The sequence below is a fragment of the Sapajus apella genome, unplaced genomic scaffold, assembly GCF_009761245.1.
Source record: "Sapajus apella isolate SASKATOON/1434 unplaced genomic scaffold, GSC_monkey_1.0 scaffold76, whole genome shotgun sequence".
NCBI lineage: Eukaryota > Metazoa > Chordata > Mammalia > Primates > Cebidae > Sapajus > Sapajus apella.
This window is the reverse complement of record NW_022437016.1, coordinates 2970800-2989332: the sequence shown is the minus strand read 5'-3', so window position 1 is coordinate 2989332 and position 18533 is coordinate 2970800. Positions and strand designations below refer to the sequence as shown.

The following is an 18533-nucleotide window of genomic DNA, read 5'->3' as shown; positions in this document are numbered from 1 at the left end:
CTTATATTAGTTTGCTAGGTCTGCCATAACCAAGTACCACAGACTGGGTGGCTTAAACAACAGAGATTTATTTTCTCACAATTCTAGAGGCTTCCAGTGTGAATTCAAGGTGTCACCAAGTGCGTCTGAATTCTAATCTCCCCTTCTTATAAGGACACCAGTTACGCTGGATTGGGGCCAACCATAGTGACCTCATTCTATCTTACATACCTCTTTAAAGCCCCTCTCTCCATATACAGCCATAATCTGAGGTAGAGGGGTTAGGACTTCGATATATAAGTTTTTGCAGGAACACAATTCAGCCCACCTCTTCTTGTGAAGAAACTCACATACAAAACTGAAAATAAAGCTCCAGTGAAACACAGTTGAAAAGTACAAGAAGATTGGGAAAAGTCTGGGATTTCAAAATCAAATATACTGAAGTTCAGATCCAGGCTGCATGACTCATGGCCTTGAGGCATTGGTCAAGTCATGTAAACTACTAAGCTTCCCTTTTTTTTTTTTTTCACATTTTCATTATTGTGGTAAAATCACATAACATAAAACTTTTTATCTTAACCGTAAGGGTTATGGCCGAGTTTAAAATGAGGAAACCGAGGCTAGTATAAAAAAATTAAATGCCAGTTTATTCAGCTCCCAGGAGAGGTTCTCTGGTCCTGGGAAAGGGGGCCAGAGAAGTCGCACTGACTGACTTCCTGGGGTGGGGGTTTTTATAGCTAGGAGGACCAAGCAACAGCTGGGTGCTCTGATTGGGTCCAGGGGAGCAGGATTGATATGGGGTGGGCCGCTATTGGTTGGCAGGTTGCTGTGTGGGTTTTCCGGTGAGAGAGCTGGCCAGGGTTGCATTAGCCGGAGCCTTCTAGGGGAGCCATGTGGCAGAGCTAGGTGCCCAATGCAGAGCCTGGTGCCTGGTGCAGAGTCAGGTGTTGAGTGCAGAGGTAGGTGTGTCCGGCCTCCTGGGGAGGCAACCGGCCTTACGTTAACCATTTGTATGTGTACAATTCAGTGGCATTAATTATATTCTTATTGTTATACAATCGTCGCCACTATTTATTAAGCAATAACTCCCCGTGTATCCATTCTCTAGCCCCTGACAACTACACACTACTTTTTGTCTGTAAGTATCTCTTAAGTAGAATCATACAATAAGTGCCTTTTTGTCACTGGCTTATCTCACTTTGCATAATGTCTTCAAAGTTCATTTCTGTGGTAGTATAGTTCAAAGCATCCATCCTTTTTAAAGCTGAATAATATTCCATTGTATGTATATACCACATTTTGCTTATCCGTTTGTCTGTTTGTGGACACCTGCCTTGTTACCATATATTAGCTATTGTGAATAGTGAATTATTGTGAATAATGCTGCTAAAAACATGGTTGACAGATATCTCTTAGAGTCCCTGCTTTCAATTCTTTCGGATATGTAATCAGATGTGAGATTGGTGGATCACATGGTAAAGCTATTTTTAATTTCTTCAGCAACTACCACGCTATTCTCCACAGCATCTGTACCATTTTACATTCCCACAAGTGGTGTACAAGTGTTCTCATTTCTTCACATCTTCACCAACACTTATTCTTACTTTCGGGTCTGTAAAATGTGGTAATCATTTTTAATCACAGCAGAAGCTCACATTTATAAAATATATGAAAATAAAGCTATACAATGGTATTATACAAATGACACAAGCCTAACAACCTTTAGTTTTCTGGTCTTTAAAATGGAGATAATCACATGTGTCTTCAATTACTGAATGAAGCTAACACATAAAATTCCTAGCCTAGAGTATCATCATTACATCTCATAAATGAGAGCTATCATGAGGATTGAAAATGTGGATAGAATGAGGATGATAGTATGTATCTCAAAGGATTATCATGGGATTAAATAAGCTGGCATTGTGAAGCTTTTAGGACAGTGTTTGGAAAGCAGCAAGTGCAATGTAAGTTTCTGTTAAATAAGAACAGGATTTAAAATGGGAATATTGTGGGTACTGTGTCCTACACAGTCCTACTATAACATCTTCCAAGCACTTCCAATCCAACATGTCAAAAACCAAGCTGTGAAGGATCATTTTGTAGTGGACTGAGCACAAACTCTTGTAGACTCCATCAAGACACCAGTACAGTTAAGATAAAAACAACCTCCATGGTAAAGCTTCGCTCTGAGGATTTAGACTATTTATGTAAAGATCTTAGAACGGTGCCTGACACAGAATAGTTGCTCAATCAAGTTTAGTTCCCTGGAAAGTTCATGGTGTTTCACTTCTACATAGTCATCCAAGGTGGAAATATCTTTGACTTTATTTCCCTTGTTTCCTCATTTCTCATGCTAAATATGCATTAACTTAATTTTTTTATTTTCTGTATTCTTGATATTCTGGCACCTGGGAAGAGACTGCACCTACCAGGGCTAGTCTGTCCTTAAAGATAGCAAAGGATCTGCCCTGAAGCATGCCTTTCTTATGCACACTAACCAATCCAGAGCCCTTACTCTGAACCACCTCCTCTACCTGGCTCTTACACCCAAATTATTATTCAGCCCTAATCATCACAGGTCCAGGTTCAAGACAACTAGAGACAGACCCTGTAACCCAGAGCCCACTGAGGTTATTCAAACTAGCCAATTCCACCCCTGCCTATCCTGCCTTGCCTTGCCTTTTCTGAAGAAAAAACAATCAAAGCTTGTGCCTGTAATTTCCTCTTGTTCCCTCTACCTCCTGACTCTTGGTGCTTCCCATGTGGCCCTGCATGGTGTGGCATGGCCCCTCCTCTTAGAACTGTAAACAACAAATTATATTTCCAGTGGCATCATCTTCTGATCTGTTGTTTTCACCATAGCCGAATAATAAAACCTACATTTTAAAAAATGTTCCACCAAGTTCTAGAAATTGTATCTGTAAAATAATTACAAAATGTCAGTCACCATTTCTACTAGCATTACTATTAAACATATCCCATGGCCTAAACTAGCAAAATATACTATTAAGAAGTCTCCCAACGTCTATTATTCACATCTTTCAATGTATCAGCTCTTCCAATTGATTCTTCATCCTACAGATAAAATCATCTTTCTAAAATAGAAATACGATTTCCACGTCATGCTAATAATGATTTCAAACTGTGTATTACCTAGACAAAAAACCTCCTGGCCTACCCACATCACACACACACACATACAGAAACACTCCACTCCCTAAGAATGAGAAAGAAATATGTGTGTTATTTCAAGCCAGACATAACTAGACCCCATTACTAGGACACAGTGCTTTCGTGAATAGAGGAACAGAAGCATGTAACAGACAAATGCCCCTTCTTTCCATCATTTGGAGAGGAAACCTCTTGACAGTCAGGACGAAGGCCTAAGAAAAAGGGCCCAGGGAAGTCCTTTCAACTATGTTTTCTGAGATGTTAATACATGTATTTTATAGAAGTCTCCCTGGAATTTTTTCCTATCTGTGACTGAAGAATCCCTGGTAGTGACTTGTAAAGAGATCTCCTTTTCCTGGGAAATGAATGGGATTAACAAACAATCATTTACCGACCTTAATCAAAGATATCTAGGTTCTATGTTGCTCTTCCAAAAGGCAGGCCATGTGTCAAATACAAATTAGAAACTGTAAGCCCCTTAGTTATCAGATCTTATTTGCTTATGCTGAAGGACTTACTGATGCAGTGTTATAATGAGGTAAAATAGCTGCGATTAATTACCATCATGGGCCTGTAATTTCCACTGCAGTAGAATAATAATTACATCCTTTTTTTACTTTTATTTTATGTCCAGAAGTACATATGCAGGGTGAGCAGGTGTGTTACATAGGTAAACATGTGTCATGGGGGTTTGTTGTACAGAATTAATTGCATCTTAAGCACAGTGGTAGAGGTTTGGCCAAAGGCGTAAGAAACCACTTGATCTTCCACATCCTTCATGCAAAGCGGCTTCAACTCAGGACCCATAATTGTTCAGCCAATGGAGGAATCCCATCTTTGCAAGGGACCTGGAAGAAGTGTTTGCTACTATTTGGCAGGTAGTACGTATGCTGTAAGAAATATGAACAAAACTGACCAGTGTTAAGTTAAACTAGTTGCTGTATAAACTTCCAAATTTTATTGTGACTTAATAAACGTTTTCCTTGCTCATGAAGCATTTAATGAGGATATTTCTTTTTTTTTTTTTTTTTTTAAAGGCAGTGGGCTGAGTTTAATGGCATTCAAATAAGCTTACAATCTATTCAGGTAATAACAGTCACTATATATTAAAATGAACAAGAAAACAATCATTTACAGCAATCATTAGCAAACAGTGTAAGAAATCTCTATCCAAATGTGTTATTTTAAAACACCACAAATCTCTAACAGCAGCACACAGAATATATCTGATTAATATATACATGTATGGCTTTTCAATGAGGATATTTCTGATTGGAGTACCCTAGGTATGATTCCTGGTTCCAGGCTTCCTTTATTTCATTGTTTTTTCATATTTAACATACAGCTTCCAAGTTTACTGCAGAATGTGAAGAAAGTAGAGGATGGTATCAGGTACTTAACTACCTCTGCTCAGAAGTGACATGCATTATCTCTGCTCTCATTGTATATGACCAAAACTAGTCCCAACACAGTATCTAGCTGCAAAGGATCTCTATCTTCTAAGCTTCATGGCTGTTGTCCCTACCTAAAACTTAAATACACACACACACACACACACACACACACAGAGACACACACTTAATGGTGACCACTACTTCACAGCACCAATCCTATACTGTGGAAGAGGAACACAAATTTGGTTGATCAGCAGGCTGTATTTATGCCACAATCTCTACAATTTCCATAACATAGTGATTTTAAAAAAATAAAAATAAAAACACTAGGGGTGAGAAATCACAATATAGCCTGGCTCAGAGAAGAACAGTTCCATTAACTTGACATATCTAGAAATGAAACCACATTGTATCCAACCATCTCAACAAGTTTTTAAGTTTCACATTTTTTTCATGTCAACACCTCTCAAATCGGAATGTATCTCATAATTGGCAATATAGTACAATTATAATTGGCAGAGTTTTTTTTCTTAGTGGCGTCTTATAATTAGTGGTATCTTATGTACAACAACAATTTGGTACTAGGAAGGAAAAAGTGATCTGTTCAGGTAACTAAAAGAAACAAATAGTTAAACAGAGAAAAAGAGATTTATTTTCTGAGGACCCTTTGGAACATGTATTAGACTAATGTTTATTTTGTATCTATGAAAGGAGATAGAGTACTCAATGTTTCCCAACTTTTTGACCCATTCAACCCTCTTTTATCCTTGGACACCCATTACCAGTCCAGAATCCATTAATGTGCCATGGCCCAATGCTCTTGTGGTAGATAGTAAAGAAAATGCTCCTTTTAAGCAAAAGCATAAAAGGTTGGCTTTCTCGTGGCTCCAGGTGACTTAATTCCTGTCTCTATGGTGAGTTCCTCACATTAAGTACTGCCCTGTGCATCTCATTAATTTTCTCCCAAATGCCCTGTACATTTCAGTATGTTCTTCAGAAGTACAAGAGGTGAGCGAGTGTACCCTCACAGGTAATCAGCCTACATAGTGCCATCTCCTCCCCAGACCAAAATGTCTATGACGTTTCCTGCATTATTTTTAAAATTACTTTGAATTTATCATCTCTTCATTATCTGCCTCTACTAGTAGAATATAAACTCCATGAGCGTGGAGGCCTTGTATGATGCTCACAGTTATTGAATGCATGGGTAGATATGTAGTAAGTAGTTGATGAATACATCCATGAACAATATAGCTGCATTTATTTTTTACATGTAGCTCATATCTTAGAATATTTGTCACCTTTGCATACTGAGTAATGTGACTCTCTTATTAGAAGTCTCGTGATTATTCTGGGGCTGTTCTTATACTTTTCTACATCCTTACATTCTATGGGGATTCATGAATCCTAGCTTAAGCAACAGCAAGAAGGACAGTCATAGCAAGTAGATTTGAAGGGAAGTCCTATTTCAGTAAATACTGTTTTTTCCCGAGGTAGAAAAATCCTCTTTGCATATTTAGTCATAAATAAATAGGCAAAGGACAACTTATTGCAGGCAACAGGATTTTCCCTCTTTGTTCTGACATTGTACTCCCCGAGTTTGGCCAGCGAATCCATGCTTATCCATTCAGAACCTGGAACAGCATGGTGTAATATAGAAAAGGTATATTAGCCCATTCTCACACTGCAATGAAGAAATACCCAAGACAGGGAAGTTTATTTAAAAAAAAAAAAAGTGGTTTGATTGACTCACTGTTACGCAGGACTGGGGAGACCTCAGGAAACTTACAATTATGACAAAAGGAGAAGTGGACATGTCCTTCTTCACATGCTGGCAGAAGGAGAAGTGCAAACAGGGGAAATATCTGGCACTTATAAAACCATTGGATCTCATGAGAACTCACTCACAATAATGAGGAAAGCAGAATGGGGATAACTGCCCCCCCATGACTGAATTACCTCCCACTAGGTTCCTCCCACGATACATGAGGATTGTGGGAACTACAATTCAAGATGAGATTTGGGTGAGGACACAGCCAAATCATATCAGAAGGCTATATTTTAAAATATTTAATTATCCTTTTTACTTTCTGGCATCATCATTGTGTGTGTGTGTGTGTGTGAGACTAATTTTTAACACAGTTGAATTTCCTTAAACTATACTACAAAAATAACACTATGGCCTAATTAATAATATTATCTGAGGGTTAAATGAGGCCTCATATGTAGATGTACTTGTAAACGTTACAAACTTGTAAATGTTACAACTTTACACAGATGTTGACTGTAATTCATTCATTTATTTATTCACCAAACACGTATGGGATGGTTATCATTTTGCCAGGCACTGTTCTGTGCAGGAAAACTACAACAGTGAACAAAGCAGTCCCTCTCACTCAAGTGGAGTGTGTATTCTAATGAGTAGAGAGATAATAATAATTACAAATAAGTGTATTACATAGTAGGTCAGAGATGTTAGAATCTATGGGCAAAGTTTAAGATGGAGCGGAATGAAGAGTGGTGGGTGATATCGAAGTTTTATTTATGTATTTATTTTCTCTCTTTTTTTCCTATTTATCTTTTAATTTCTGTGGGTACATAGTAGGTATATAGTCTGTAGCTTTTGATACAGACATGCAATGTGAAATAAGCACATCATGAAGAATGGGCATCTATCCCCTCAAGTATTTATCTTTTGAGTTACAATCTAGTTTCACTTAAATAATTTTAACATGTACAATTAAGCTATTATTGACTTTATAGTCACCCCGTTGTGCTGTCAAATATAGGATAATCAGTGTGGGTCTCTTTGAGAAAGTGATATTTTGAGGCAGTGATATTTTGAGAAAGTGATATTTTGATATTCTGGAAGGAGTCCCTAGCTATGCAGATATTTTGGAGAAAAACACCCCAGTAAGAATAGTGGTTATTAACTGGAAATGATTTTGCCCCAGGGGATATTTTGCAATACCTTGAGACATTTGTGTTTGTCATAACTTGGGGGTTGGAGGTGTTGCTGCTAGTAACCACTATGCAGAGGCCAGGGATGCTGCTAAGCCTCTTGACCATATGCTAGATCCAGGACAGTCTCCCAGCCTAAAATATCAATAGTGCCAAGGTTGAGAAGCCCTGAGTTAGAAGGATAAGCCAGTGCAAAGATCCAGAGACAGGAAAGTGCTAGAACAAACAACAAAGCCAGTGTAGAGAGGCACAGGTTGCCAGGTAGATTACTTAGGGCATTGTAGAACATTGTTAAGACTTGCATCTTATCAATACATGCCCAATTTCTCCAACTAGGCATTTGTCACTTTTTCTTCAGTCCTCCCACAGCATCCATCTGTGATGTTCAAGAGGGATTATCTTCCTCTCCTACTTGGCTTTTAGCTCCTTTATGACAGAAGCCAAATCTAGTGCATCTCTGTGCACCCTCTGCCTATCATAGGGTCAAATAATACCTAAGAGAAGTTTAATGCATGTTAGTTTTATGAATGATTGTGAAAATAACTTCATATAATAGGCACAATTGACTTGGGTCTTATTTCACATACAGGCTAAGAAGATCCAAGTGAGGACCAATTAGATCTCTTACATTCACGGTTGTAGCCCTAGTGTTTACTTGTTATCAGTAGGTAATAAGTGCTCAATTAACATTAAATGAGTGAATAAATGAGTAGATTATATATAATCAGCCATTTTTTAAAATCAATGGTCAATCAGATTTTTCTTCTTTATAGCAGCTTCCACTGAGAAAGAAGTAGGAAAAATGTAAAAGGAAATTCTTCTGTCTTTTTCTAGAAGACAACCTGTGACAAAATACTTTGAGTTGGTATCTGATGCAATCCTAGGCTAGACTTGCAAGTCACATTATAGTGCATCACTTTGGCAGCACATGCTTACGTAACCCAGGAGTGTATGACATGTTTTTTTGCAAGGAATGGGGTAAGGACATGAGTAACTCACCTTATTTGTCAAGTAGCTGCTTGATTTCACAATTATTATTCTTTTCTTCTACCTTCCACCCTGGAGAAGTCTAAGAATCTGGAAGTAATCAGACTGGGAAATGATGGACAAATATGCAAGGTGGGCAAACACACATGAAGCACAGAAAAGTGTCCAGTGTGCTATTTCCTTGAGGTTCAAAAGATATAACCCAGTCTATACATAGTCCAAAGAATGGTGCAGGATTCAGAGCAACATCCATACCAAAATTAACTTTTCAAAAAATGGATCCTCAGGTTGTCTTCAGGTTTATCCTGAACTTTTGTGAGAGACCTAATATGAGCTAATCCTTCTTCTACAGAATTGTGTTCCTCCCAGACTCTGCCCTTGCTTGCTGTCTCCCACCCCAACAGACTGTTGGTCCTTAACTCTTTTTTTTTCCTTCTAAAGTATAGGCATTCTATTAGCCACAAACTTCAATAGGGATTGTCAGTTATTCCCTGATTGGCTTGGTGTTGATGATGGGTAGAAAGACACAGAATTTACAAATTCTAAGGAGCAGAGGGGGATGTTAAGAGGCTGCCTTAATTAAAGTAAACTAAAGAAAATTAAAGTAAAAGATGGGGTGTTTACTGAAGGTGAAACTCTTCCATCAAAATTTTTGTACTTTATGTTGTATAAGTACCTGCCTCCTCTCTTGCTTTGAGTCAGCATTTAAATTAAAAAATGAAAAAGAAAAAAACCCCTCCTAGTGCCTTGGTATTAGAAGGTTGAAGCTCCAGGGAGCAGGAAGATACAGAGATAAAGACAGAAAATAAAAGGTTAGATGTGACATTATGGGAAGGAATTGCACTCAGGGTAACAAAAAATATGTTGAGAATACTAAACATAAATATGCTTCAATTTTGACTCTGCCCTTTTGATTTATGCCAAAGGAACCATATCTTTTTCCTTTAGCTCCTCTAGAGCTCAGCACAGGGAACTGCTTAGACAAAATGTCCATTGAACGTTTCGATAAACTAATAATTGCAATGACACGCATGGGGTAATAACTGGAATTCATGGACTCTGCATTAGATTGGAAATCCTGGCTTCCAATACTTGCTCCATCACTGACTAGCTGTGTGACTTCAAACAAACCATTTAACTTCTTAAGCTTTAGTTTCCTTCCCTGTATTATACTTGCTGCAAGGAGAAAATGAGATAATATAGGCTAAGATTATGATAACTTTGAGATATATTTCATTTATGTTAATGCTTGATATAGACTACTCATTGCTTATGTAAAAGTAATCTCCAATATATCTTTCTGATCATAAACTGTTTATTCTAGGTAGGTTTCTTAACATCCTACATCTTTTAGACAGTTGGAGGCTTCTATCGCAAGAAAATGCAAAGCAAACAACTGATAAAACTCCTGTTCCTCTGTATATTGGAGTTTACTTTCAACACAATATAAATATATTTTCCAACTGAAAGAAACAGTGCAGCTGTTTCCATCAATAAGTAAGTACACACCACGTTAAGCAGGGCTCCTGATATTGAGTATGGAAAGAGGTGGTGACTTAGGGCAGCAATATCCAATGTTTAGGGCATCGGGGTCCATCTTTGTGGAAGACATTTTTTCCATGATGTTTCAGGATGAATCTGTTCTACCTCAGATCATCAGGCATTAGATTCTCACAGGGAGTGCACCACCTAGATCCCTCACATGTACAGTTCACAATAGGGGTTCATGCTTCTGTGAGATTCTAATGTAACTGCTGATCTGACAGGAGGTGGAGCTCAGGCAGTAATGCTCTCCTGGCCACCACTCACCTCCTGGTGTGTGCACTGGTTCCTAACAGGCCACAGACTGGTACCAATCTGCCTCCTGGGTGTTGGGCACCTCTGACCTAGGGTGTTTGGAAAAAACAAAACACAAAACTTGTCCTCCATGGCTTCAGGCTCAGCTCAAAGTCAATCTCCTTTATAAAGTTGTCTCTGGTTCCTTCTAAAAAGCATCACCTACTCCCAGTCTCACACACTCACACAACCCAAGTGAAAGTTATCTTGCTTTTCTATAGGAAGATGGCCCTGGCTCTGATGCATACTCTTCTGTATTGAAGGACATTTTATCACAGCTCATATTCCACCCCCCAAAATCAGGAATTCCCTCTGGATATGAACTTCGCCTTGCACATATATGTAGTAGCATCTCATCTTGTAGTAAAAGTAGACTAAAGGAAAGAAGAACAAAAGGAAAGAAGAAATAAAGTATGGAAGGAAAAAAGGGAGAGACGAAGGGATGAAGAGACTAAAATGAATGAATGAACTTGATTTCAGGATACATTTTAAAAAGTAAATATTGGGAAACTACCTACAACACAACTTCCCTAAACAAAATAAAATGATTTGACCCTATACTAAAGTACAATGTGAAGCTCAAATATGATGCAACGGGAAGAAAATTAAATCCTCATTCTCTAAGAGCTTAAGTGAACACTCTCCCCTTTTCCTTCTTCTGAGGTGATCTGAACGCCATTATCAGCGCTGCACAGTGAAATCCATAGGCACAGCTCCTCAACAGGCATTTGCGTCATTTCCACCAATCACCAGCATTTGCTTCTACCTCTGCCTCTGTCCCAGTCCAGCTGAGGCGCACATGCCAGGGGACTGGCCTTTCCAAAATCTCCCTTCTGCTGTTGGAAAGTGGTTTCCACAGAGGTAGCTTATTTGTATCCAAATCCCTCACCTTTAAATGTGCTGAAAAGTGAGTTTGAAATTAGACTCAGAGCCATATGGCAAAGCTGAGGGCAACATATGGTTGCCGAATGCTCAATGCTGATCTATAGAATCTTTAAGTGCACCTTCCAGCTCTCTTTACACAGGAGGCAATGGTAAGATTGGAATTCTGTATTTTGAACTGCCCTGTCCTTCATGTGAGAAAATGAAACTCATAATTCAGCATTCCTGATAAACTTATTTTAGGTTTTTTTTTTAATTATTATGGTGGGTTTGCAGTGCAGAGGAATATCTATGCTCCTACTTATGATCAACGGGTTGTAAGCTCTTAAGAGGATTCAGTCTGTGAACTGAAAGTATAATGTGTCCAATAAAAAAGTGAATTTAGGTCAGCTGGACTAGGTCTCACCTACAGATTTCAGTCATGCCCCCGTAAACTGCAGGTGGGGACAAATCAGTCCCACCCAGACAGGGAGCATACTGAGCTAAGGTAATACAATGAGATGATAAGGGGAGAGATGGGTTCTGTGGTCAAAACATGAAAACGGACTTGATTAACATGCTGAAAAGTCTGAAGAGAAGGACATTATTAAAGAAAACTGGTGAATCACGTATACAAAATCAAAGAGAAAGAAAACACATGCACAGGAAAGTAAATAATTGAGAACAAACCTCTGAAATGCCAGTCCAGAGCATGTCCTCCCTGCCTCACACCACTATCAATGTCATCATTACTGCAAAGGCAAAGAATACTATCACTATTGAGCAAGATGCCAGAAAGCTTGGCTGGGCAGATTGGTAAGGATTTGACCACGTTCTACCATTATATGAACTCAAATTGCCAAGAAGGGGAGCTCTTCTTGACATGGGGCTAAATAAATAGCTATTTTTTTTAAATTTCTGAAAACTGACACTTAGATATACACATGCACTTTTTCATACAGCTAAATCTGGCAAAGCTAGGATTCAAACTCAGTTTTTAAAAAAATTCCAGTTTTATCATTACACTGTACCATCAGACAAATCAACAAACAATTAAGCAATGGGGAAACCTTTAGTGGGGAAAGCCATCAAAAAAATAGCCTGGGAAAGAAAGACACACACAGAGAGAAAAAGAGCTAAGGCATCTAAGATACAGCAAGCCAATATGATTCTTATCATTATAACTATTGCCATCATTGAGGTCCAGTGTTTCTATAAGTCGGGGAGTCACTTTGATAATGATATATTACTAAACTGTCACTGATGTCCTAAACAACTTTATTGAAATTTACAACTCACTAATTTAAAGTGTATAATTCAATGGCGTTTATTATATTCACTCATACGTTCAACTATAACCACAGCCACCTTTAAAGCGTTTTCATCGCCACAAAAAGAAACCCTTTAGCTCTCACTCACATCCACTGTGATAATGGAAGGATCCCATTGTCATAGCCCTAAGCCAACATTAATTTACCTTATCTCTATATAAATTTACCTATTCTGAATAGTTTATATAGATAGAATCATATAATATGCGGCATTTTGTGACTGGCTTCTTTATGTGGCATAATGTTTTTAAGGTTCATCTGTGTTATATTAATAGTATGCATCAGTTACTCTATTCTTTTTTAGCTGAATAATATTTCATTATATGCATGTACTAGAGTTTATTTATCCATTCACTAATTGATGACTATTTGATTTGTTTTCATCTTTGGGCTATTATGAACAATACTGATACAACATATGTGAATAAGTTTTTCTGTGGGCATGTTTTCATTTCTCCTGGTTATATACCTAGGAGTGGGACTGAAGAGCAATACAGTAATTCTGCTCAATCATTTGAGAAACTTTTCGACTGCCTTCCAAAGTGACTGCCCTATTTTACACTACTACCAACAATGTATCAAGGTTCCAGCTTCTGCAACCTCACCAATGCTTGCTATTGTCTGTTTTTATCTATTGTACTGGATGTAAAGGGGTATCTCATTGTTTTGATTTTCATTTCCCTGATGACTAATGATGCCAGGCATCTTTGCAAGTTGTTATTGCCTATTTATATATTTTCTTTGGAGAAATGTCTATTCAATTTCACTGTCCGTGTTCTAATGGAGTTACTTGTTATTAGCAAGTTATTTGTTATTTTATTATCAAGTTAGAAGTGTTCTATATGTATTCTTTCTATATATACTCATTTCTTATTAGATATATGATGTATGAATATTTTATCCCATTCTGTGAGTTGTCTTGACTTTTGTGATTGTGTCCTTTGAAACAAATGCTTTTAACTTTTGATTTCCAAATTATCTATTGTTTCTCGTGTTGTTCTTAATATAATGCTTTTGGCATTATAGATAAGAATCCATCACTAAATCTGAGGTAATAAGGATTTATTACTATGTTTTCTTATAAAAGTTTTCTAGCGTTAGCTCCTACATTTGGGTCTCTGATTCATTTTGAGTTAATTTTTTCATGTAATGTGATGTAAGAAATAATTTTGTTACATGTGACTCTCCAGTTCCCAGCACCCTTTGCTAAAAGACTATTACTTTCCCACTAAAGAATATTGGCACTGTGGCTGAAAATTACTTGATCATAGACACATAGACTAACTCTAAACTCTCAATTTTTCTATATTTATCTACATGTCTATCCTTATGCCAATACCACACTGTCTTAATTACTGTTATCTTGCAGTAAGTTTTGAATTCTAAAAATGTCAGCTATTTAAATATATTCTTCTTTTTTAGGTTGTTTTTGGCTCTCCTGGTTCTCTTGAAATCTCATGTGAATTTTAGAATTATCTTGTTAATTTCTACAAAGAAGCCGGATAGAATTTTGTAGGTATTACATTGAATTTGTAGATTGATTTGGGAAATCTTAACATTTTAACAATTTTAGGTCTTATAATCCATGAACATAAGGTATTTTCTGTTCATTGAGATGTTCTTTAATTTATTTCAACAATACTTTGCAGTTTTCAGAGTTTAAGTTTTGTACTTACACTTTTAAAATATATACTTGTTGACATATACTTTATATTTTATTAAATTTATTTTTTATAAAATTATAAATTGTTTTCTTAATTTCATTTTCAGACTGTTCAAGTGTATAGAAATGTGATTGAATTTTTATATAATCTTAAATTCTGCAACCCTGCTGACTCTAATAGTTTTTAGTGCATTTTTTAGAATTTTCTTTTTTTGAGACGGAGTTTCACTCCTGTTACCCAAACTGGAGTGCAATGGCGCGATCTCAGCTCACCGCAACCTCCGCCTCCTGGGTTCAGGCAATTCTCCTGCCTCAACCTCCTGAGTAGCTGGGATTACAGGCACGTGCCACCATGCCCAGCTAATGTTTTGTATTTTTAGTAGAGATGGGTTTTCACCATGTTGACCAGGATGGTTTCGATCTCTTGACCTCGTGATCCACCCACCTCGGCCTCTGAAAGTGCTGGGATTACAGGCTTGAGCCACCGCGCCGGGCAGTATTTTCTATATGTAAGATGCTATCAATTATAAATAGAGATATCTCGACTTCAGTGTTTTCAATCTGGATGTTTTTATTTATTTTTTTCTTTCCTAATTATTCTGGCTAGAACCACCTGTACAATATTGAATAGAAGTTGTTAAGAACAGATATCTTTGTGTTGTTCTTGCTTATAGGGTGAAGCTATTCTGTCTTTCATCATTCAATATGGTTTTGGCTGTGAGTTTCTTATAGATGGCCTTTGTCAGCTAAAATAATAATGTAGAACAAGTATGTAACTATAGATTCTGTTACACTAACCTTCTCTTTTAATATTTCTAGTTCTCTTCACTTGTACCTGTGCCCTAGAGCTCTCATCTGGGGTCATTTTCTTAGTCCTATACCATTTTTCTCCCATCTTCCTCCTTCATGCTCTTATCATCAGATATATTAACTTTCTGCATATTCTAGCCCCAAAATTCATTATATACATGTTATTTTATAAAATTCCTCCTTAAGTCATTTAAGAATAAAGCTATGCATTTATACTGGTTTTTATATTTACAAAATTACCTTTTGGTGCTCTTATGTGAATTCAAATTACTGTCTGGAGTCACTTTTCAGTAGAAGAGCATCCTTTACTTAGTTCCTTTCTTGTAAATTAGCTCTGCTAATAATAAGTACATTCTTTCAGCTTTTGTGTACTGGGAATGTCTCTATTTCCCTTTCATTTCTGAAAGATGGCTCTGATGAATATAAGATTTTTTTTTAAGTATTTAAATTAGGGCATTTTTATTTTTTAAGTCTTATTTTATTTTTAATTGAAAATAATTATTATATATTTGTGGGGTATGATGTGATGTTTCAATACACATATACATTATGGTATGATCAAATCAGGTTAATTAGCATGTCCATTACCTCAAATATTTATTATTTTTGTGATAAGAACATTTAAAATCCTCTCTTTCAGCCATTTTGCAATATACAATACATTAGCTGTAGTCATCATGCTGTGCATAGATCACCAAAACTTATTTATCTTGTTTAACCGAAATATTGTATGCCTTGACTGTTTTGTCTACTCCCACTAAGCCTCTAGTACCCACCATTCTACTCTCTAATTCTATAAAGTTGGCTTTTTTAGATCCTGCATATAAGTGAGATTGTACAGTATTTGCTGCTCTTGTCTGTCTTACTTCGCTTAGCATAAAGTCCACTAGGTTCATCAATGTTGCAGCCAATGACAGAATTTTCTTCTTTTTTCAGGCTACATGGTATCCCACTATGTATTGTATACAGACCACATTTTCTTAGTCCCTTTGTTAATGGACACTGAGTTGTTTCCAAACCTTGGTTATTGCAAACAACGATGCAACGAACATGGGCGTGCAGACACCTCTTCCACCCAATTTCAACCTCTTTGGACATATACTCAGAAATGGGGCTACACAATCATATGAAAATTGTATTTTTAGTTTAAGGAACTTTCATATAGTTTTCTGAAATGGCTATACTAATTTATAATACCACCAACAATGTACAAATGCTCCCTTTTCTCTGCATAGGATTCTTGATTAACAGATTTTTCCTTTGATCACTCTAAATAGTTGTCCCACTATCTTCTGGCCTGCATTGTTTCTGATGAGAGGTACACTGTTAATCTTATGTGAGGGGAGGATCCATGGTAAATGACAAATCATCTTTTTCTTGCTGCCTTCAAACTATTTTCCTTATCTTTAGCTTACAACATTTTTTACTATAATGTGTCTATTTGTGGATTTCTGCATTTATCCTACTTGAAATTTGTTGAGTTTCCTAAATATGTAGTTTTAGGTTTTTTTTTTTTTTTTTTTTTTTTTCAAAAAATTGGGGAAATTTTGAGCCAATTTTTAAAAATATTTTTTTCTGCTCCTTTCCCTTTTTTCCCTCCTTTATGTGCTCCTGTTATGCGTATGTTAGTAGGCTTAATGGTGTCCCATGTATCTGTAAAACTCTTTTTCATTTTTCTTCAATTATTTTTCTCTCTGTTCTTTAGAAGGAATCTTTTCTATTGATCTCTTTTCAAGTTTCTTAACTCTTTTTTTTCTTTCTATTGAAAGCTACTCTTGGGCCCCTCTAGTGAATGTTCCATTTCAGTTAAACTTTTCGACTTCAGAATTTGTATTTGGCTCATTATAATAATTTCTCTTTTCATTGATATTATTTATTTAATGTCAACTTTACATCTCTAATTATGGATTCCTTTAGTTCTCTGAACATATTTATAATGGCCACTCTGAAGGCTTTATTATATCTAACATCTACTCTCATAGGCAGCTTCTGTTGCTTTTTCTTTATACAGTGTAAGGGCCATAATTTCCTCTTTTTTTTAATGATTTAAAGTTTTTTGTTGAAAAGAGAATATTTCAGATAACATATTGTAACAGCTCTAGGTCTGTTCACTTCCTCTTTGAAACTTGTTGTAATTTGCTTATTTGTTTCATAACTGGTTGTATTTTTTTTTTTTGTAGTAAAATCTACCTATTTACTCCCCCATGCACTGCTAAATATCTGATGTTGTTTTTTAGTGACTACAGCCATAGGTGTGCCAGCATTCACCTTGGAAAGACAGTGGTGTTGTCAGGGCTTTCTTTAACTGTATCTCTCCTAACCATCCTCAGCTGTAGAACTCCACGAATTGCGGGAAGACTGTTCTATGGTTTTCAACAATGTCCCGTGGCATAAATTCCTATACAGGCTAATCCAATAAATGTCAGTCTCCTTTGAAGGAATAGTTCTAAAGTCACTGTTAGAGACCCCTTTTGACCACAGAAGGGTCCCTCTCAGCTGTCTCTTTCTCAATTTATCTCCAGAAAACTAGCTGGCCTACAGTTACATTTACATTACATCTCAATTACATTTTATCACAACTTCTGCTGTCTTTGAGAAAAATCGTGATTCTTTTGTAAATCAAGTCAGAGATTAGGAACTATCTGTTTTGGGAAAAGATTAAGAACTATCTGTTTTAATGCCTTTTCCTCCATCTAGGCAAAATTTCTAAACCAACTCTGGACAGTGAATGATATACTTCTCTATGAGTGACATTCCCCACTTTAGAAACTGAGTGCTCAGTGGATAAGGATGGTCTCCGGTCTTCTAGGCTTGCCTCTCCCAGCATGAAACCACTCACTGCCTTAACAAATGGGATAGGGGTGACTGGAATTTTAGTACTTAAAGATGAATGTCCAAGGTAGAGGACTCATTCTATTTAGTGGGAGCTGAGCAGAAAAAAGGAACATCCACTTTTGCCTTCACTTGCCCAGAACTTAGCCTCAGAAAGAGGTAGGTGGAGGCAATATGAGCAATGATGACATTTTGCCCTAGGTAGCTCCTCAGCTGAAAGTTACAGAGTAATAGAGATCCATGTTCTGGAGATCATCAGCCTAGAGTCTAGTTTCTGTCTCACCGAGCTGGGAGTAGGGATTGAGTGAGTCTTGGTGCAGATACTATAGACTCTCGCTATTTCCACCAAGTCTTAGTACATTTGCTTAAATAAATGATTAATCATTTGCTATATGCCCTTTGAACCATTTTTCAGAGACTTTGTGGGATTTTGTGTGTGTGTGTGTGCATTTACTAATTTTCACTAGTTTCTAAGATGAACATGTCCATGGAACTCCTTGTGCTGCCATATGAAAAGTGGAACTCAAACATAGGAGCTCAAACATGGAACATTATTCACCAAAGTTAATATCCCAACAATATGGCCAGCAATCACAACATAAGCAATGAGAAATAAAAAGGAATAAAGAGAAAGTAAATAGGTTATAGAAAAGAAAAGAACAGCAGCAGCAAGAAAGACATTTGATGGGGCCAAGCGTGGTAGCTCCC

The 18533-nt window shown here is 37.0% G+C and overlaps 1 long non-coding RNA gene across 1 annotated transcript; it reads left to right on the top strand.

Moving 5' to 3' along the window:
• The first annotated feature begins 831 nt into the window (after positions 1–831).
• LOC116532477 lies at positions 832–15475 on the top strand. The gene is made up of 3 exons (XR_004260880.1): positions 832–978; positions 10954–10960; positions 15465–15475. It is a non-coding gene; the product is annotated as an uncharacterized LOC116532477 (long non-coding RNA).
• Positions 15476–18533: the final 3058 nt, after the last annotated feature.